This window comes from Typopeltis vanoorti, chromosome 15, assembly GCF_054136105.1.
Source record: "Typopeltis vanoorti isolate ZY-2024b chromosome 15, IOZ_Tvanoo_1.0, whole genome shotgun sequence".
Taxonomy (NCBI): Eukaryota; Metazoa; Arthropoda; class Arachnida; order Uropygi; family Thelyphonidae; genus Typopeltis; species Typopeltis vanoorti.
The window spans coordinates 65306443-65330499 of record NC_143563.1 but is presented as its reverse complement, the minus strand read 5'-3'; the positions used below and the strand labels follow the sequence as shown (position 1 = coordinate 65330499).

General features: G+C 36.1%; 1 protein-coding gene across 7 annotated transcripts in view; it reads left to right on the top strand.

Moving 5' to 3' along the window:
- Positions 1-24057, top strand: part of LOC150098829 (PHD finger protein 14) — a 570499-nt gene that overhangs the window by 103407 nt on the left and 443035 nt on the right. The gene's annotated exons all lie outside the window — the stretch shown is intronic.

Below are 24057 nucleotides of genomic sequence, written 5' to 3'. Positions count from 1 at the left end.
AAATAGCATAAAAAGATTTTAACAGGAGCAGTTTGATTGAATGTTTTTCAATATTTGTGGATATCTTATGTTTGTCCAAGTTCAACTTATTTTTGATACTTGGTTTTAATTGTTGTCATAGCTGAAAACACAACTTCACGTTAATATGTTGAACCAAATGGAAGAAGTGCTTCGATCATAGCGCCTTGCCAAGTTGGGGATATTCATTTTTAAATCTTATCCACCAGTTATGTAAGGACATCTGCTGTAATTCAGCTTGCAGGTTTCCATCCTCCCCAATGTCAATTAATTGTTGTTAAGCTGTGATTGGAAAGTGTTCATTTAATGATTATTTTTGCATAATCATTAAATGGATTCAGAGCCCATTGATATTCTTATTTGATTTCCAAACTGATTAGATAATTCAGCATCTAAATTTTTCAAGTGTGCAAGTATAGGTAATAGTAATCTGACCATATTTCCTTGAGATAAAAATGGGACACTGGGATGGCAAAAATGGGAACATGGTTATGTAATATTCTGTATTCATGAAAAGGTAAGACGATAAAAAAGTTTTATTACATAAACCCATTATTTTTGCGAGTCTTTTGCAATCACCAAAATTGGTGATCGTGTTATCTGCACACAAAGCAACAAATTTGTTTTGTAAGGCAAATTTGTCACTTACTTCCTTCAACATAGCACACTGTAGGTCAGATGTTTCCCCAAGTAAGGAAATAAAGTCTATAATTTTATCTTGAACACCACAATTTGGCAAAGAGTACTGCACAATGATTAGAAAAAATTTGATGCTTCTAAACTGACTGTAATGCTTTTTGTTTTATTCAAATCCTCCATTACTTCACCCAGTATTTATGGTGATAAAACATTGGTAATTATTTCTTCTCATTTGGTACGTGCTGAAGAATTTTGGTTCATAAATTTTATTCATCAATGTCGACAAGCAGTCATTTGCAGGAAAACTTTGGCTGTGATGCACAGTATGATAAGCAAAAAGAGCTTAACTTGATGCAATTTTATCGCTTTCACTATCACCATCACGCCTCACTATAAACGAGCTGTACGTAGATGTTGGATGATGTTGCTTCTACCTCCATGATCAACAGAAAAATGGACATTACAATGTTTGCATACCACTTTTGTTTCATCACAACACAACTTGTCGAGTTTAATAAATTTGGATTTTTTTCTGGAGATCGTCATTAAAACTGCAGTTTCGCCTCTTTGACTTGCAAGGATAGACTAAAAGTTTTAAAAAAATAAGACTCAAAACTTTAAAAAGTATGAAATTTAAACCACTGGCATTGAATAACAAAGCCACCAGTTAGCATACAAGCAAAAAAAAAAAAACAACACTTGCACGTCGCCAACATGTTTTTTTTATTTTCTCTGAATAAATCACTCCAAATATCGATATTCAGTATTGAACAATGTGACTCTATGGTTATACAAATTACTGGTATCCATGATATTGATATGCGATTATAGGTTATGAATAATAATTTATGATTGACCAATATTAAAGTATATTTATAGTTTTTATTAAAAATGGGACAAAATTGACATTTTTATTGAAACGACTGGAACGCCAGGAAATATAAAAAAAACCAGTACTGTCCCATTCAAAACGGCACGTATGGTTATCCTAGGTTAATAGGCTTTGCTGGTAACCCAACAATATTGTTTTCAGACACAAATCCCAATGATTCAAACATTTCTAAATGTCTGTTTTCAAAATGCTCTGTACCGAGTACATTTTTTTTTCTTTTAAAGCATTTACTTTTTCATACATTATTAACATATATGAAGAGAAGCTTCCAGTATTCTTATAGATTTCTGAACTATTTTTTTTTATATTTGATAGGCTCTTTCTGAATTGATCTGGGAAGCTTTTATTTTTTCCAAAAAAATGGCCACAAGTTCAGAAAATGAGATGAATTTCTTATTGTTGTTTCCAACAGATGCTTTGCCATTGCAAAATGGTGGGATTGCTGATGGTTGGAGGCAAATGTGCCCGACCACATATCACCATCTGATTGGCTTTGCAGAATTAACAATCTGAATACATTGGACTTCAAATTTTGTTTGGAGCTTGAGAGAGAGAGAGTAGCCGGCAAGAAACGGTACCCTAGCATTGCCAGCCTGAAGGTGGATTCTGTTGGTTATTGTGCCTGCTACCATGACTTCTGGTGTGTGTGAAGGCAAAAGGAGTATGTTTCGAACATCAGGTGCTGCTATATGCATAAATAAATATACCGTATTTGACGGCGTATAAAACACATTTGTACACAATTTTTTTAGGAAAAAACTTTATCAAATATTATTATAATGAATTTACAATATTTCAAAGTATTACAGAGGCATTTTGGGATGGCCTGAAATGCCTCTCTGCAGCTCTGTTTCCATGTTCTTTAGCATACACAATCACATGTAGCTTGTATGCAATATTGTAGCAATGCTGACGTTTTTCAGCCATAATTTTCTAAGAAATTTAGAGAAAATTTAATGGCAGAAATTTATTGCCATTCACAACAACCGCGACAACAATTGCAAAGTTGAAACGAACAGGAACACAGCTATGATCATCGATGACAGCGCATCCACCGAACTCTACATAACTGGAATGCTCTCACACACTGCAAGGAAGCAAGAAAGAAATCGCGTAACTCGAAACAGAGAAAATTTCCAGAAATGAAAGTAATAAAAAACTGAGTATCGGAGTATATGAACGCACCCTGTTTTTCAGACCTATTTTTAAATAAAGAAAGCGCTTCTTATACGCCGGCAAATATGGCACATATGGATTTTATGTGCTGAAAGCTGTCAATGATTTATTGATAGATTAAAGGTTTATTCACTGCTCAAGTTGTAACAGTATTTATGGCTAGGCTGAGTAGTTATTACTAATAGCTGTTATCAAATTTTACTCATTTGAACTGTGGAGGGGGGATCACGTTCCAGGAAAAATCAGTTGTGAAAATTTGATCACGGTGTTTTAAGATGCATTCCAAAAGAAAAATCATGGTAATGAAGATTTCACATTAAGTAGTGTCATGTTAAGTGGATGCCTACTGTTCTGGATTTTTCATGAGGGAAATCAATTAGGAAACAGTTATTGGGATTAATAAATATCTTTATTAAAGTTTGTTCAGTCACTTAATTTTTAATTTAACTGAGATCATTTGTAGTTGCAGAAGAATTAGGAAGAATATAGCAAAATTATATTTTGTTTCACCATTCTGCTTTTATTGGCACAATGATTTGAAATGATGACAATAATGTGTGATAGTTTTTCTTTCTTTTCTTGCTATAACTGGACCAGTTTTTATTGGCAAACTGATCACAGTAATCATAATCTTCATCAACTCACCTTCAAAATATTATATTATACTGCTACTACATAATTAAGATTTTATTGTCCGTCTTATCAAACTGCAGAAATCTGGCCTCGCACAACATGGAGTTGAAAACCCAAACCATAGGATCCATTGGAAAAAGACCAAACTTCTACATAGATCTTTATATAAACATTCATGTTTATATAAAGAAAGTGCTGAAGCCCTACTTCACAGACCAAATCTAAACCAAAATGATGTTCTTGCTATTCCTAAAAGTATGGGAAATTGTCATACAAAATTGTGTAAAATAATTTTTATATGTGTTATCTTATTTTAATCTTTTTTTTTTTTTTTCCCTCCAGATATATTTTAATTTAATTCTATAACACGCTACTGAACGCATATTGGGATTGCATTGTAATCGTGTGCCCTAACTGTATGTTATTCCCAGTATTGTTTGAATTAACTGTACTGACGATGCCCTATGATACTTAGGATGAAATATTTACTTATTAAAACTTATTACTGTGGTTACGTGTGTTTGTTTAGTCATAATTAAGATTATGTTATTACTAGCTTTCTCAGCAGTTTTCTTTGAAATAATCCATGTTTTGTTAGGTTAGATCTTTAGTATTATCAGCTATTGCATATTGTAGTTAATATTGGCTGGCCTAGTTGGTTAATGTATCCACTCTCCAGCCAAAAGGCTGCAAGTTCGATTCCTGCTGTGGGCATGGATGTTTGTGATTGTCTGTGAAAATACTAGTGGTGGTGGTGAGTGGTAGATGGTGTTGGTGTAGTTGGGGTTCGTTGTAGTTGGTGGAGACGGAGAGATGTAGAGTAGGTGACCATTCTTCAATGAGTCCTTGGACTCCCTGGAATTGTCATGTAATAATAATAATATTGCAGATCTAGATGAACTGATGCTCTTAACTGCATCAGTCCATCTAGATATGGGTCTTTTTTACTGCCATGAAACATCTCTTTTGCTAACTTTTTCTCTACCATTCTGTTTAGTTGCCACAGCAATTAGATTAGCTTATTTATGAAAAGTCTTATTAGCAATAAGACTTTTCTTATTTCTTCACACACACACACACACACACACATCTGAATACTAACAGTGAAGTTCCTTCCCCATATCGATTCCTGCTGTGGGCATGGATGTTTGTGATTGTCTGTGAAAATACTAGTGGCCTTAATTTTTAATATGATGCTGCCATCAAAGCCATCTGATTTCCTTCTCCTCTCCCCTACTTTTTATCAAAACTCTTATATCAGTGGTTTCTCATCTTTGATTATCCACTTTATTTCTAACCCAATTTTCAGATCCATAAGTTCAAATTAGTTTGAACACTCTGTTTGACTAGCTTTGTTTTTTATTGTTGGTCTATTTCCATAGTTAAGTTGCCATCTTCACTAGAAATTGTATCTTAATAGCTGAAATGTTTCATTTGCTCTCTAGGGTCTTCCATTGAAAATGGAAATATTTCCCCTATTTCTGATGGGAAATATTTGCATTTTCTTAGTTTTGTCTTTATTTATTTATTTTTTTTGTAATACTTAATTTGTTGCAGCCGTTATTAAACTGTCCTGAATATTTGAAATTGAATCATTTAAGAGTAGAAGATCATTAGAATAAACTCAGTTCTTGGAAACTAAGAGCTGAGCTTACTATCTCTTAAATACGACCCACATAGATGATGGGTAACAGAGGAGATGACATTTGTAATTGTCTTTGCACCTGATTTTTCTTCAAATAATTTTCCTGTACCTCCTTCAATTCTAACTGCTGGCTCTTACAACTTAAGTATAGGCTTTGAATGATTAACCAAGTTGACTTGTAAATTATTTATTCATTAACATTTCAACATGTTTTGCTGTCCTTATAACTAGCAGACTGCATAACTTCAGGAAGATATAGAACACACAGTTGTCATGGTATTTTATCAAATGATAGTGCAATATCAAATTATATATATTCTATAAACAGTAACATTTGTTGATAGTGGCGTCTTCAGACAATAAGACTTTTCTTATTTCTTGTGATGTGAATTCATACTCATCTTGCCCTTCAAACATGGTATTATTTATGACCAGCCCACATCCTGAACAGAAATTTAGCAATTACCTCTATTATTATTATTATTGTTCTTTTCTGAAAATTTTCACAAAATGTTTCTGTATGGCTGGAGTTAATTTCCTGCTTTGCAATTTTTTTCCAACAAGAACCAGCTTTTCCTTTATGTTGCCCTCTTTAATGACTCACCAAATTCCTCTAGGAAACCATATATGGGACTACAAATAAGTGTTATTGATCGAATTTCTCACATCACTATTTATAATCGCCTCTCATTCAGGAAGTTATCATCCTTATTCTGTATTGTACTTAGCTAGCATCCACCCTATATAGTCAATCAAAAAAAACGGGGAGGGATAAGTGTTTACCATCCAACTTATGATCTTTTACTTCCATCTTAATGTTGTCTAAAGTAATGGAGAAGGCGATATCCCTCCAACTGATGACATAGCAATCGCCACCCAATATAGTACCTTCCAAGACCCTGAAGAAACATGGAACAGTGATCTGAACTCACTACAGAATTACTTTGAAAGCTGAGGACTATCTCCTAACCTCAGCAAAACTGTTATTTTAGCTTTCCACCTAAATAACCATAAGGCTCATAGAAATCTAAAAATAAACTTCTGCAACAGGACTCTAATCCATGAAAGTAACCCTTGTTACGTTGCTGTTACACTTGACCTTAGTCTAACTTACTGAAAACATTTGGAAAAACTAAGTTAAGGATATCTGCCAAGAACAGTATCATAAACAAGCTGACAGGCACAGCTTGGAGTTGCAATGCCTCGACTCAAAACAGTAGCTCTGACTCTAGGCTTCCCAGTTACAGAGTATTTTTCACAGTTTGGAGCCTAAGTCACCACACAACTCTTGTAGACACAACAATGAGAACCATCTGTGGTACCTTAAGATTTACTCCTCTCCTATGGTTACCTGTTCTTTCTCACATCACTCCATGCTTCAGAAGAGAAGAAACTATCATCAAAGAAATAAGAGGTCAGAAATACCATCTGCCTTCCTGTACATCAAGATATCTCTCCACCTCCAGTCTTAACTCCAGATCTCCCATCTGGCTTCTGAATACAGGACTGGTGGAGAAGACTCTTTTGCTTATTAATTTCTTGTATTTTTCCCCATATGCTAAATAAATAAAAGGAAAAGTCATTGACAGTCAACTTCTTTGACACCTGGAGAACTATCAACTAATTAGTGACCACCAATATGGATTTCACTAATTAGGATCCACAGCAGATCCCTTTACTTACATAATCCACTTCTGGGCATGTGCCATGAAAAGGTTTGGAGAAACCTGTCTGATCATCATCATCATACATTTAAAGTGTTCTCTCCTCAGATTATCATGTTAATGCAGGTGTTCCTCAAGACCCTGTTATTTCATCCACCTTCTTCCTCATATACATAAACAACCTTCTCTTACTGATCTCAAACCCAATCCACAGTTTTATTGATGATAACACCTTTCATTCATCCTGCTCATATGACACACCTTGTAGTGCCCAAACATCTTAAACTTTAAGGTCATATACAATGAGCATCTTAAACACTGAACTTTTCAGTGGGGTGATAACAATCTTTAAATGCTTCCCAAACAGTTTTTTCTTTTATTTTGAAAATGAAGATTTTAGTTCTTTTCCCTTTACATTTGATAATGCTTAGCTTAGAATTAAGACCAACTAGGTTTCTTTCTATCTCTTCTCAGAATGACTGTTACCCCCTGGCTTTTCCTGGCACAAACACATCACTTCTATAATAACATCCTCAGCTTCCAAAAAAAAAAAAAAAAAAAAGAATTTCTCTCTCTTTCTCTCATGTCTGCTAAACTTACAGTAGCAAGAGCAATAGATGCTCAACATCCTTTTACAGTTAAAGTGCCGACTCGCCAAACTTGCTACTTCCATTCATCTTTCTTTTTATTTGCCTTAGTTCTGTGGAACAGCCTTTTCCATGAAGTATCCCTAAATATACATACAATCTCCATCTCTTCAAGAAAAAAAAAAAAAAAAAATATATATATATATATATATGTATATATGTATGTATGTTTATATATATTTATAAATCAGTTTTAAACTTCAGTGTTTTTATTGCTGTTTCCTATTTTTAGAAGACACCTGAAGAAGGCTGTCAAAAGCCCAAACTAGTAGTGTTTTATATCATTAAAGCCTTACAATTATTCTAGGTTTTAGTCATTAAATCTCTTTATAAAAATGTATCAACACAACCGAGTCAATGTTCCTGAATGCATATATATATACAGTAAAACCCCGCAGTTACACAGTATGTGGGACCAACAAAAAGCGCGTAAGTTGAATTAGCGTAACTCGGGGTATAATTTTGCATGTAATTTATATATACAAACATACAATTGGGACCAAAGGTTTACAAAAACACCTATATTTTTTAAGAAATATAATCATAATTGTAGTTTTTCATACATAAAAAAAAGAAAGTTATTTCGATGTCGATGATTTCATAAAATCTAATAGATTCGTCTGATGGCATAATGTCTTTTTCTTGTCACGCAAAATTTCTTCATAGCTAGCTAATGATTTTTTTATTCTTTGCCTTGTGGCTACAGTTCATTCCTTGTTAGAATCTATGTCCTCCAAAATCTGTAAACCTTTCTTTTATGATTGTTCTTACTGTAGATTCCTGTAGATCGAACTTCTTTGCTAGCTCACAAATTTTCATTCTGCCTTCAAAATCCTTAATAATGTTGAGTTTTGTTTCCAAAGTCAATGTTTTTCTTTTCTTGCTAGCTGTAGAAGAATCAGACTTGATTCTTTTGGATAACATTATTATTTTTTATGTGATAAAATTTTTATCAAGAACATAACATTAAACAATCACAAGGTTTCTAGACTATAAAAATCGTGTATGAATGGAGACCGCGTGAAACACGTCAGTGCTTGTTCACAGCATGTGCAACACTGGCGAATGCGGCCGACACCTGAAAGATACGAATAGTGGTGAGGCATGAATCGGGACGGGAATATGTACATATAAGAAACCGCGTAACTCTGGATTCGCATAAGTCGGGGTATGACCGTATATATGTATATGTATATTATTATTATTATTATGTGACACCTCCAGGGAGTCCAAAGACTCATCGAGGGAGAGTGTGCCAACAGCATTGAACGATTATACTCCTTCCAACTACTAACCGCCCTCAAACTTGCTTAAATTTTTGCGAGCCATTAAGTAGCAGAAACTCCCAATCGACTAACCTTATATTTTAAATCATAATTTTACTAACTAGGAACACCGAGATAAGGTAAGATAAAAACTTTAATTAAAACACAACTAGTTTTGTCGGAATGTCAACTTCTTCAGGTGTACAAATTATCACAAAAACTGAAAAATAGCAAGATAAAACATGGACTTCTCATATAAACAAGTTAGGAACAACAACAACAACAGTCAAATTTGAACTGGCGTCCACGTGGCAGGTCTAGCATGAGGCATTAGTGAGTGGGAATTATCTCGAGACCGCCAGAACTAAATCACTGCGCTGTGTAAGTCAGGTAAGCTTTAACTTAAATTACTGTTCAAGTGTGACGGGTCCAGAACTATTTCTTTTGATTCTAAGATTCATCTTTCTAGTTTGTCAGTGCAGTTATGGATATTAGTAGTAAGATTCCAGTCTATCTGGTGTTGATGCGCTTCTAAATTAGAGTTGGCAGAGAAAAGGACATGACTGGAGAGCACTTGCACAGGTTCTGTTGTAAGAGATATCACGTTGATGCTCTTCGAGATGTAGTGAGACTGACTTATCAGTTTTCCCATAATATGGTTTTCCGCAACTGCAGATGATTTTATAAACTCCTGGGAACTGAAGTTGGTTATGTTTTGGTAGAGTAGTGAAGTAAGTTCTAATGTTAAATTTCTTCATAATTTCTACCAATTTTGGTGATAGAGAACTTAGGTAATTGAATGTGTGCAATAGGATTGGAGTTATCTTCTTGCCGAGTTGGCACATGTGGGTCTAGATGGTTTGAAATGCTTTGAAGTGTGTAGCTGTTCTTTAGGAAGGTGCTTTTGAGGTAGTTAAGTTCTACTTGAAGATCTTTTTCTTCTTCTGAAATTAGAGATCTCGCCCGATGGGCTAGAGTGGAAATAATACCAAGTTTCTGCATAGGGAAGTGATGAGAGGAGGCATGTAAGTATCTATCTGTGTGAGTTGTTTTTCGAAAATTTGACAAAATCAGGCATCCTAGTGATCTTTAAATCTAAAAAGGCGGACGCTGTTCACATCGAGTTCCAATGTGAATTTGATGTTTTGGTGGCGATTGTTCAAATGATCTGAGAAGGTTTGTAAATTCTCTTGACTATATTCCCAGATGAGGAAGATATCATCCATGTATTGCAGTTTGGGTTTTGATGTAGCACTTGAAATAGCTCTTTCTTCAAAGTCTTCAAAGTCTTCGAGATAACTGGTTGCCCATATTGCACATCCTATTGCACGCATTCAATTACGGTATGTAAGTTCTCTATCACCAACATTGGTGAAAATTATGAAGAAATTTAACATTAGAACATACTTCACTACCCTACCAAAACTTTGTTCTTTCTGAGTCAACCCAAGCCAAAACATAACCAACTTCAGTTCCCAGGAGTTTATAAAATCATCTGCAGTCGCAGAAAACCATATTATGGGCAAACTGATAAGTCGGTGTCACTACGTCTCGAAGAACATCAATGTGATATCTCTTACAACAGAACCCATGCAAGCGCCCTCTCCAGTCATGTCCTTTTCTCTGCCAACTCTAATTTAGAAGATCGTCAACACCAGATAGACTGGAATCTTACTACTAATATCCATAAATGCACTGACGAATTAGAAAGACGAATCTTAGAATCAAAAGAAATAGTTCTGAACCCCTCATACAGCACAGTGATTTAGTTCTGACGTTCTCGAGATAGTTCCCAAATTTGACTGTTGTTATTCCTAACTTGTTTATACGAGAAGTCCATGCTTTATCTTGCTATATTTTTCCAGTTTTTGTGATAATTTGTACACCTGAAGAAGTCGGCATTCTGGCGAGACTAGTTGTGTTTTAAGTAAAGTTTTTATTTTACCTTATTTTGGTGTTCCTAGTCAGTAAAATATGATTTAAAAAATCTACAATCCGGCAAATACCAGTTACAACATGTATATCAACAGATTACTTTGCTTCTGACCTCTGCTCACACATGGCATTTATTTGTTATAAACCTTAGAACCGCTTATGTGTGAAGTAATGTGTGTGTGTGAACTATTCTAATTGACTTCTTTTTGTTTATTACAACCTGAACAATATACACACATGATTCAGTAGTGCTTAGATTAAAACAGTTTTGTAACTATAAGCATATATACAGTTATTGATTGAATTTATTATCAGAATACTCAGTTCCAACAACAAACAATGCAGTTGCATTTTTAACAATACTATGTTAGAAATAGAAGGTTGTGGCCTTTATTCTAAACCCTTAAAAAGCCTGAGGATATGATTTCTGTTATATTGGCAGGCTAGAAAACCATGTTGTTATTACTACACGACACCTCCAAGCAGTCAAAGGATTTATTAGAGGAGGGTACTCTACTTTACTTCACTACACACACATCTTGCCATCTCCCCTGCTACGCAATGCTCCAACTACACACAGTGACACTGCTACAACCATCAATGCCATATATCACTGCCAACTATTTTTTGTCTGTAAATTGCTTGTGTTCTCATGGCTGATTTGCCTTATATGAGATTAAAAACCTGAGTTCCCAGGTGGGAAAACCCTGCTACCTCCATATGAGATTGGCTAACTCACCTTCATATGAAAAATCCCATATAAGGCTTCCTCTTGTCATGACAAGAATCAAATGCAGGACTTTTCCAACTGAAGAGCTCACTGCTCTGCTGTTCTTGCAATTGCACTATGGGAAGTTGTTCACCTAAATAAATTATAATACCTGAATGAAACTCTGGTAATATATTCTTTTATTAACATAAAATTTTCACCAAAGTATCAAAGGCATCTTCAGTACAAGAATGCTTAATGGTAATCAAACATTAACAGACAATTCCAAAAGCTGCCATTTAAGTAGCTAATGTAAGATACTAAAAAGGTCATTAAATTTCCTAACTTATTAAAAAAAAATTATACAATTAGATAAAATAAAGTTAGGGAAGATTAGCTGATTTAAAAAGTACTATCTCCAACAAAGGGGGATAGATGCAGATCATTCGATCTGTTTAAGTTAGGAGAGTGAAGTGAAGTTTCTTCAAAAGCCAGTTCCTGATGGAACCAACTTTCATGAAGGACTCTTGTTCCGATGAACTCTGTCTAGTGTTGATAGCATACTCTTCAAGTCCAGACTGTTCAGGTTCAAGGTATTGAATATAAGACTTGTGTTCTTCTAGTCGAATAAAAGCTGATCTTTCTGTTTGTCCAAAATAAGATAACCCACAAGAGTAAGGAATCTGAATAATTGAGATGTGGAAGCTCATCTGTGATTTGTTGCTTTTCGTCCCATCAGAAAAATCTCCACCTTTCTCACTTCTCCTAAGGACAAGCTTCCACATCTCAATTATTCAGATTCCTTACTCTTGTGGGTTATCTTATTTTGGACAAACAGAAAGATCAGCTTTTATTCGGCTAGAAGAACACAAGTCTTATATTCAATACCTTTGAACCTGAATAGTCTGGACTTGAAGAGTATGCTATCAACACTAGACAGAGTTCATCGGAACAAGAGTCCTTCACGAAAGTCGGTTCCATCAGGTTCCAACAAATACTAATGCCTTGCCCATAAATGATAGGAGTATTATTTTATTATTAATTCTCTGTAATAGAATTCACTATATTAACTTATAATTGATTGCTTGACTGATTGCTAATGGACTTAAATGATTTTTTCTTATCTGAACAAAATCAAGGCATCTACATAGCACAATTTTTTTTAAACATTTTTCTGTTTTTTTTTTTTTTTTTTTTTTTTCTTCCCTTCATGAGTTCCACTCTTCAACTATGCTTGTTCATATACTGAATACAATGTGACATTTTTCCTTCTTTTGAAATCCTGTCTAGGATTCAGCAAACATTTATAATGATTTGTCAGCTGAAGACAAGTTGGTATCCTTATTTACATTCGAAGAGTATGCACAATTGGCAGCTAATATTATAGCCATATGGCTTTAATACATTCATGTCGGGCTGGATTTTGTGTGTTGCATGTCAGGTGGGAACTTTGCTTGACTCTTTATCATCTCCCCTCTGCATTGGGTGGACAAATTTTTTCAAATTGGCCAATATATGTGGCATTCCAGTTTCAATTTTTTTTTTTTTTGGTAGAATTTTTATGTAAAACTAGTATTAGTGATCTGTCTTAAGATCTAGAAAATCTGGAAATTAATGTTTTAAAATTCTGTGCATTGCATAAAATAGATTGATTTCTTTGCCTGGTAATATATATATATATATATATATATATATTACTGGACAAATAATCTCTTCAAATCCACCTCAGAATTACCTAGGAATATCCACCTATTGCTCCACTCCATCCACTTATTCCTTGTTTATATGGCCTTCCGAAGATCCACAAAGAAAACACTCCTCCTCTTAGACCTCCCCTGCTTACAATCTCTTGAAATATCTCCCTTCCTCCTTAAAACATCTCACAGGAAAATCCTTGTCATATATCAAAAACTTGGTTGATTTTGTCTTGACAGAATGGTAAGCTTTGATATAATCTCACTATTGACCAACATTCCAACCAAGGAAGTCCTTAGTCTTTTAAAAACAAGTTATCTAAAAAGATTTTCACCTTACTTGTGCATTGTGTGGATTCAGGCTACTTCTTACTTGAAGGCAAGATCTACAAACAGAACAGCAGTTTGGCACTGGATAGCCCTTTGTCTCTGGTACTAGCTAATTTTTTTTTCTGGAAGATTTTGAGGAAAAGGCCATTTCCTCAGTGACACTGAAACCCAAAATCTGGCTACGTTAGTTACATGGATGACATTTTTCTAATTTGGGAGCATGGCCCAGAAAACTTACAAACCTTTCTGGATCATTTAAACATTTTTCATCAAAATATAAACTTCACATCCGAACCAGAAGTTAATGGTGTTTTAGCTTTTCTAGATATAAAACTTATTAGAACAACGGATGGTCTCAAGATTTCTATCTTTAGAAAGCCAACACACACTGATAGATACCTACATGCTTCGTCTCACCACTACTCCCCTCAGAAATTAGGAATTATTTTTACACTAGCTCATCGGGCGAGATCCTTGTTGTCAGAAGGAGATGAACGTCAACAAGAACTTAGTTACCTCAATAGGACTTTCTTAAATAACGATTACTCTCCTAAAAATATCTATAATTGTCTTAGTGTACTTAATCAACATAGTAATGAAGATAACTCAAACCCAACAGCCTACATCTCCTTACCGTATATAAGTTTTCTTTCTCCTAAACTAGCAAAAATCACGAAGAAATTTAATGTTAAAACATATTTCTCCACCTTTCCAAAACTCTAATATTACCTCAGTCAACCTAAAGTAAAACACAACCTTCTTCAGTTCCCAGGAGTATACAAAATCATTTGCAGTTGCGGCAAACCATATTATGGCCAGACAGAAAAGTCCATCTTTCTCTCCACCTAGAAGAACAGCAACATGACATTTCTTATAACAAAGTCCATGCTGGTGCCCTATCCAGCCACGTTTTATTCTTGGCCAATACCAATGTTGAAGGACGACAACATCAAATAGACTGGAACTCAACTTCAAACATCCATAAATGCTCCGATGAATTAGAAAGCCATATCTTGGAATCCAAAGAAATACCTCTCGACCCTATTCATCTAAACAGCAATCTCAGTTACAGCCTGCCCAATTCACATAGCGCTATAATCCAGTTTTGGCGCACTCATGATATCATTCACATGCATAGTGCTTCACGCCAGAACTAATGCTCAGACTCAATTTCAAACACAACTATTACTACTTGTTCTAAACTCTGTTTTTGTGTAAAGTACAATATATTTTTAAGATGTTGTTTTCTCCATGGTGCTGTATTCACCTGACAAAGTTGCCATTTCCGATGAAACTATTAGTGAAACATTATTAAATCTCTTGTATTTTTCTCGGTGTTTAAGTCAGTTAATAATTATAAATATGTTCATTTAACCGAGTCAGTTACTCTATAAATATATATATACACACACACACACACACACACACACACACACACACACACACACACACACCCTCCACAACATTTTCTTTTTTGTTTCAGCCCCTGCTTAATGATGCTACTCATTCATTTAACTCTCACCTAATTCATCTTCTTAAGCCTGGGTATGACAACATGATACTTTACTTAAATTGACTATGCACTGCTGATCTTTCTTTTATGGTTTTTATGCCATGGCAATGCTAGCTATTCTACAGGCTACTTTCCGAGGTTGTTATAATAACCAGCTTTGTGGTTCCATACATATCCCTTCTTATCCTTCACTTACATGGTGATCAGAATACATCGTGAAAATTATGGAAACAACTACAACTTTAATTTAATATGAACCAGAATAAACACTCAATGTTTTGACCTTCACATTAAGGTTATCTTCTAGAGTATACATATATACACAAAGAAACAAGCTGCACTACAATCTGCATGGTATGCTAAAGTTACTGATCAGCAGTTAAAACTATAGCCTGGCCTCTGGTGGAAAAAAAAAAAACCTTACTACATCAAAGCTAGACTCCTGTTGTTATTATTATCTGTTAGGTCATAAAATTAAATTAAGCTGAAGAGCAACATGTCCACACAAAAAAATTACTCACATAAGTATACATATAAATTACGACAAACCATTATGGATAGTGGCCAATAAAAGCTGAAAAATTACTTAAGAGTCCTAAAGTCAGGATTTGCTGGAAAACTAAGTGGACTGAATGTGTGCCATCCAAATTCTTGGGATTTTTAAGCCACAATTAATATTTAGATTAGATCGGTTCATCAAAATTTCACAGGCTTCTTTAAATTTCTGTTCATACTAGGTTTTTGTATGATGTAAGGAACAAATACTTTTCCAATCAGTTTGGTGTAGGGTGTTAAGAGCGTGATCTGAGAGGCCTGCTTCACCAAAATTGTTAAATTTAATGTGTCGTATTCTTTTTTACAGATAGGGATTGTACATCCAGTTTCCCTAATATAAGGTAAGTTACAGGTTCAATAAACTCCAGGGTGTGCCGGGGGGGGGGGGGGAATTATTTTCAGTTAAAATTAAGAAACACATTCAAATCCTTACAGGATTTGAATGTGTTTCTTAATTTTAACTGAAAATAATTTCACTATTTTTGATGAAGTTTTATGAAGAACTTTATTAATAGTACTTTTGTTATAGCCATTATTTATAAATGTATTACTAATAATTGTACTTAGTCTGGTGTAAATTCTAAGCAGGCCTCTCAGATCATGCTCTTAACACCTACACCAAATTATTGGAAAAGTACTTGTTCTTTACATTATACAAAAACCTGGTATGAACGGAAATTTAAAGAAGCCTGTGAAGTTTTGATTAACCACCCTAATATTAACAATAACGGTGGCATAAAAATCTTAAGAATTTGGATGGCACACATTCAGCCCACTTAGTTTTCCAGCAAACCCTGACTTTAGGACTCTAAGCTATTTTTCAGCTTTTATTGGCTACCATCCATTATATAAGTAATTTTTTTTGTGTGAACATGTTGCTCTCCAGCTTAATTTAACTTTGTAACCTAATAGATAATAATAATAACAGGACCCAGCTTTGATGTAGTAAGGTTTTTTTTTTTCACCAGAGGTCAGGCCAATAGTTTTAATGGTCAATCAGTAACTTTAGCATGCCAATTAGATTGTAATGTAGCTTGTTTCTTTCTATACCTCCCCCCCCCCCCCCCCAGATGATGACCTTAATGTGAAGGTCGAAACATAGAGTGTTTATTTTGGTTTATATTAAACAAGTTTTACTCTAACTTCCATAATTTTCATGATATATCTCTTCTTAATTGAAAATTCTCTATGCTTAGCCACTTCTGGTTTATGAACACTCTCTGTCTCTCTTTCTCACCACTTGGAAGCAAAATTATTACTTTAGTTACTTTTGTACAAATTTTCTGATGCATTTTCAGCAGAATCAACTCTCTGAAACCCCTGATCCCTTCTATTGCAATAGCCATAACATGGTAATTACCCAAACCAAATTTTCCCATCCAAAAGGAAGACTGTCAACCTGGGAACATCGAAATGGATCTCATTCCCAAATAGACCCCATCCTAATCAATGGAAAGTGGATCAGGTCGAGCATATAGTACTGTTATATTAAACTCTGACTACAGAATAATCAGGTCCCACATTAAACTTTCACTAAAAGCTTCTAAAAATAACAGGCCTACAAGGAAACAATGCAACTGGGACAAACTAAATAACCCAGAAATTGCAGTATCTTTCTGCAGCACATTAGAAGACAATAATGGAAAACAGTCTTAAAGATCCACTTAATGAAAAGTATAAGGGTATCATTGAAGCAATAAACATAACATCCAATAATATTCTTGAAAACAACAACAAAAAAAAAAATAACTCTGAAAAATGGATTATCCTGAAACTGAAAAATATTATTATTTTTTATTATTATTATTGTGTGACGCCTCCGGGTAGTCCAAGGACTCATCGTGGGAGGGCACAGTAATCTAATTGGCTAAATACACATCAGTCTCTCCACTACTACTTAATTATCTAACTATGACACTACTGCCATCTATCGCCCATCAGTTTTTTTCCAGGAGGGGAAAAACCTTACTACCACCACCATATAAGATTGGCTAACTCTCCAACTGAAAAAGCCTATATAAGGATTCCCCTTGTCATGATGAGAATTGATCCGAGGTCTTTTCCAATCGAAGGGCGCAATGTTCCGCTATTCTTCCAACATATATAGATGAAAGAAATAAAGCAAGGAAACTTTACTCCTTCAACAGGAATGAAATAAATAATAAAGATAAACTAGACTAACACGGTCTATGAACTAATGATCAGAGACAAAGAAAATCAAATAAATAAATACTGTGAGGAACCTGAAAATTATAATAAAACTGAGGATACTAGAAACACTTTTCAAATGATAAGCCATATCTGTCATCACAAAACAAAAAGAAGTAGAAATATTGTCACGCATGACAAAAACAGTAGACAGCTATCAGTAAATTCGAACTTGATGAAAGAATGGACAAACTACTTTCAAGAATTACTGAATGCTGATAATCCATAACATTCAAGCCAGATAGCAGAGCTGCATCTAACCACCCTCTACCAGTAAATTGTGAAGACTTCTCTGAAAAAGGAACTAAAAATAGCAATTATTATTATTATTATTCAGGCCTCCATAGAGTCAAAAGACTCATCATGGGAGGTCCTTTCTAAGAAACACAAGTCTATCAAGACTCATCGAGGGAAGTCCCTCCTAGGAAACACAAAGTCTATCATACCACTCCTTAAACGCATTGACCGTTCTCGCTCTCACCACTCTATCAGGCAATGCATTCCATGGTTCAACCACCCTCCATGCAAAGAAATCACTAGTCACTCACCTTCTTTCTCACAGTTTCCTTTCATAACTTCCAGGGATGGCCCCTTGTCATGACTCCTTCCTGCTGTTCAACCAAGCTAAAGAACTCCCTAGTGTCAACCCTGTAACCACCTCTCAACAGTTTAAAAGTCTCAACCATATCACCTCTCCTATCCACCAAACTCTGCAGTCCACACTCCCTCAGCTGATCCTCATAACTAACATTGTACAGTCCTGACACCATCTTTGTTATCTGCCTTTGTACCCTTTCCACAGTTAATTTATCCCCTTCAAATCCTGGGGGACCAGATCCGAGAACAATAGTCTAAGTCTGGTCTGATCAGAGTCTTATACAACTGAATGATAACCCTTTTATCTCTGCAGGTCAGTGTTCTCATTATTGCAGCAATCCTCTGTGTTACCTTCACTATCTTTGCAATATGTCCCCTAAATTTCAGGTTTCTATCAATCATCAACCCCAGATCTCTTGTCTCCCCTACTTCCTCCAGTTTAACTCCTCTCATAGAGTATGCATCGTCCCATCGATGTGTCCCAAACCTCAAGACCTTACATTTTGCTGTATTAAACTGAAACCCCCATTCATTTGCCCATCTATCTAGCTTATTCAAATCCTCTTGCAGGGCCATCACATCTGCACTATTACTAATAACCTTTCCCAGCTTCGCATCATCCACAAACAACTGAATATCCCCTTGCAATCCACTGACAATGTCATTGATATAAAGGTTAAACAATATAGGTTCTAGTACTGAGCCCTGTGGGACCCCACATCTCTCTGATATACACAACAATCATCCATACACAACTCTCTGATACCTATCGGACAGCTAATCCTGAATCCAGTTGACCAATCTGACATCCAGACCCATGTGCTGCAACTTGAATATCAGCTTATCATGTGGCACCCTGTCAAATGCCTTTGCTAAGTCTAGGAAAACGGCAGTATATGCCTCTCCCTCATCTAATGCTCTTGTAGCTTTATTATAAAAGGCTAGCATATTGCTAAAACAAGAGCGCTCCTTCACAAGTTCATGTTGACTCTCACAGATAACATTACCCTCATCTGCCCAATGCTGTATACAGTCCCTCACTACTTCCTCCAAGATCTTACTAACTAATGACACACAAACTGGTCTATAAATAGACACTTCTAGTCTGCTACCGCTCTTATGCAATGGTACTATTTTACCTTCCTTCCATTCCATGAGCACCTTTTCCGCAGCCAGGCTTTCATTGAAAAGCCAGGTCAAAGGCACCGCCAGTTCCTTAGCACATTCTCTCAAAACTTGTGGTGAAATACTATCCAGTCCCACAGTTTTACTGACATCCAGAGTACTCAGTATTTGGAACGCGCTCTCCTCCTGCACCTCTAAACCTTGAACCTGCCCTATCCCTCTGGTATTCAAATTGACTCCTCCAGGATGAAATACTCCAATAAAGTGTTCATTGAACAATTCCACTATGTCCTCTGCATCAGTCACTCTATTCCCATTTTTATCCCACAATGTCATTCTTCCACAGTCATTTCTCCTCCTACTGGCCACATAGCTAAAAAAATTCCCTAGTATTTTCCTTGGATTTAAGGGCCAATCTTTTCTCATATTCCAGTTTTGCCTTCCTTACCATACTAGTCACTCTCCTGGCCTGTGTCTTATATTCTTCATGCATCTTCTCTTCACCTGTCTCCTTATATCTCTTCCATAGCTTCTTTTTCGCATGTAATTCCTGTTTAATATTGTTTGTCATCACTTTACTCCAAATTGTGTCCTCTTCTTCACTTGTGGAATACAGCTTAGCATTGCTGCCAACAAATATTCCTTCACAATTTCCCAAGCACTAAAAATATCCTGGCCTTCCATTTCCTCCCTCCATGAAACTTCTCCAAGTTGACGTCTAAGACTATTATAATCACCTGCTTTATAATTCCACATACGTTCCCGTCTTTGATACTCCTGCATGTCTATTCATTTTCCAAGTCAAAACATATGGTCACTCTCTCCAACTAGTGGAAGAGATGTCATCTCAGTTATTATCAACTCTTCTGATGCTATAACCAAATCCAAAACTCTTGAACCTCTTGTTCCCTCTGTTACATGTTGCCTAAGACATTTGTCCCTCAAGAATTCTAGAAATTTCATTCTCTTATTGCTACATGCAACTTCCTCTCCCCAATTTATACTGCTGTAGTTAAAATCTTCCATAACAATCATTCTTCTTGCACTTGCCATGCTCAACTGTCTCAACATCTCCTGGGCCCCACCCTCTGTGCTCCTTGGTCTGTAGCAACACCCCACTAAATATCCTGTCTTGCCCACCTACACCTCACACCATATGCTTTCAAAATCATTAGTGTCACAGCCTTCCAAAGCCTCCACTGTTAGAGGACATAGGTCGTCACCTATCATAAGCAGTACTCCACCACCACGCTTTCCCTTCCTATCCTGCCGAAAAATGATGTACCCAGCAACTTCTATTCCTATTATTATATTCTCTTCTGTCAACCATGTCTCGGTGATCCCAATAATCTTTGGCCAGGCTTATGCTATCAGTGCCATCAATTCCTCTCCCTTATTCTGAATATTCCTGGCATTAGTATAAAGCATAAAAATGCTATTGTTTCTATACCCAGCATTATCCTCTCTAGACTCCACTGGGCTCAACGTTACCTGATATCGTCCCCCCCCCCTTCTCCCAAGTACCCATTCCCACAATGTGTCAGAAGAGAGGATTGGAATATGTAGATGCTTGGAGTGCGTTTGAGACCAGAGAGGAATTGTATGCGAGAGACCGCCTGCATTTGGATAAGGAAGGACGTAGGCATCTGGAGAGATTTCTGTTCTGAACGAGTCAGTGTGTTCAGAACAGCAATCTCTCCAGATGCCTACGTCCTTCCTCATTCAAATGCAGGTGGTCTCTCGCATACAATTCCTCTCTAGTCTCAGACGCACTCCAAGCATCTACATATTCCAATCCTCTCTTCTGACCCATTCTCGCTATTATGCTATTCAATATCACTGCTCTTCTGCTCAGGTCGTCACTATAATACCTAGGCAACACACACTATCTTTCCTTTCTGTGTCTTCTTTCGTACACCCTCAAGCAAGAATCTCATATCTCTCACTGCCCTACTTACATTACCACTCAAGTCATTTGTTACTACCATTACAATCATCTCATCTACCCTTTCACCTCTCTTAATTGCCATAGCCACACTTTATATCGTTCCTCCTGGCGAACACTCCTCATGCATCCTATCTTGAACACCACAGATCATTGAGTCCCCATACATTACACCTCTTACCACCCTATTTCTCGATTGCTCACATGCATCCCTCACTCTCTCTCCTGTAACACTTTCTCTCTGTGCTCCCCCTACTTACCTGCCTTCCTGACATCACTCTATCCCTAGTCCCTGTGTTCCCTTGCATTCCTCTCATTCCCTCTCCTGCTATTTCCATTCTTTCCTGTTCTGTCATTCCTATATCTGACACTCATTCCCTCTCTTCCACTTATCCTATTCTCACCTCTTTTATCATTCATACAACTCTCTAATTCCCTCTCTTCTACTATTCCCATTCTCTCTTCTTCTACCATTCCCATAACTCTCTCTCTCTCATTCCCTCTTCTCTACCATTGTTCCTATTCTCTCCTCTTCTCTCATTCCTATAACTCTCTCTCACTCCTCTGATTCGCCTTGCATTCGTCTCTCCCATTTGCCTAATCTCATCTTTCACACTTCTCATCTCATTCCCCAGACATTCCACCTGCTCTTTCAGCTCATCTATCTATCTCTCTCTCTGTAAGTCAGCACTCTTGTTTGCCATTCATCCTCCCAATTTGAGACCATCTCCACCATGTTTGATCAATAGATCAAACAAAAGCAGAAAATCCCTAGAGATTGATGGAATGAGAGCAGAAGCTTTTAAATATGGTGGGTATAACACATATTCCAATCTCCTTGCCATAATGAATCAATTTACACACTGGAATAATACCTCAACAATGGAAGCAAGGTCTTATTGTCTGTATACCCAAAAATGGGCAATCTTAATAGAATCGATAACTACAGAGGTATTATTTTGCTATCAACCACAGTTAAAATCTACAGTAGGATGATATTCAATGGAATAGAACCTTACCACTTAACAATGTAGAGTAGAACAGATACATTGCATCAGAAGAATCATAGAAGGTTCACATGAGGGTATCATGAAAAGCCTTTGACTCCATGAATAGAGAAACAATGTTTAAAATACTCAGCTTCTATGGTTTACTCTCAAGAATCATACAAGCAATCTCAACATTGTAATCTTATAAAGATTACAATGCTATGGTAATCTTTAAAACAGAAACATCTGAATCCTTTCCAGTGACAATAGGAGTTCTTCAAGGTGATGTACTAGCTCCTTATTTGTTCTTAGTATGTTTGAACTACATCTTCTGGACCATCAACATAGAAAATCTTGTTTTTACCATTAGAACATCCACCTACACCATGCAAATAACTGATCTTAGCTTTGCTGACGATGTTGTACTTATTGATACAAAACCAACAAATGCACAAAAACATTTCAGTCTATTTGAGGCACAGGCTAAACTTATTGGTTTGCAGATCAATATCCAAAAATCCAAAGTGTTCTCAATAGATTATGAAAACCTTATACTTCATATCAACAATAGATCCTTAGAAAGAGTAAAGGACTTTCAGCATCTTGGATCATACATCAGTAATACAGAAAATGATATTAGAAAATGTAAACAGTTGACTCTAGTCTTCCATAACAACTCCACCTCATCTGGAAATCATTAATATCATTAAAGACAAAATTAAGACTATACCATGTAGCCAGCAGATCCATCTTGTATTTTTCTCATACCTGGACAATAATCACCAAAAAAAAAAAAAAACTGATCCTTGGATACACAGTCCATCCAAGTGTATCCAAGGATCAGCATGAGATACACTTGGATGGACTGTGTCACTAACTCTGTTGTGCTAAATCTGGCTGAGCAAGAACCACTTGTCAATACAGCAAAAAAATTACATTGAGCTAACTAGCTAATGCATGCTATGTACTTCTTCTGGCCTATTGCAACAACAACAACTGTATATCTTGCCTTGGCGGAAGAGGTTTTTCTCTTGCTGATTGCATTTTTGCTATCATTGCCAATATCCTTCCCCATGTTTTGTTTTCTGCATCATTACTGAAAATAGGGTATCCTATCCCTTACATTCTCTTCCAATAACAGCATCCTCCTCTCCTCTGTCAGCCATGTCCAACTAATATGTATATAATTTATGGTCAAGACTGGCTAGTGCTGAAACTCTTACCCTTGTTCTTGACGCTTCTTGCATTGTATTCCTGCATTACAACATCCTCTTGAGCCACATGGCATCCTTGTATATTTTTAGTTGCTCTTCCATTCGGAATTGAGACACAAGAAACTTCTTCACTCCTAAAATCTTTTGGTCAATTTTCATTTTCACAATTGCTAACCTCAAGGGTTGCAGTATACATGCTCAAATGCATTGTCCTGCACCTTTCCTCTTTAAATAGCCTTAGATTCCTTGTCTTTGAACTTCCATCATCTCACTCAGCAACACTTTATCCAGACCTTATTTTACGTTCATTCAAGTACATCTATGAATCTTATACTGTACAAGTTTTTCCATCCATCAAATTCATCAAACTGTAAAAATTCCTCTTATGCATTCTGGCATTGAATTATTTGCAATCCTTGCCCTTTTCACTTCATTACCACTATCATACTATGGCAGCATGCAAACTTTATTCTGTCATTTCTTTTTCACTTCTTCCGGTAACTCTTTCAGATCTTGCCTTCCGCACTTTTCACTTGGTAAATCATTCATTCCAGCCAAATTTAATAACTATTTTACTTGATCTCTCTACATTATGATAGCATCCCTAACATCTTTAATCTTTATTTACACTAGGAAGCATAATTTTATCACATGCTCATCATGC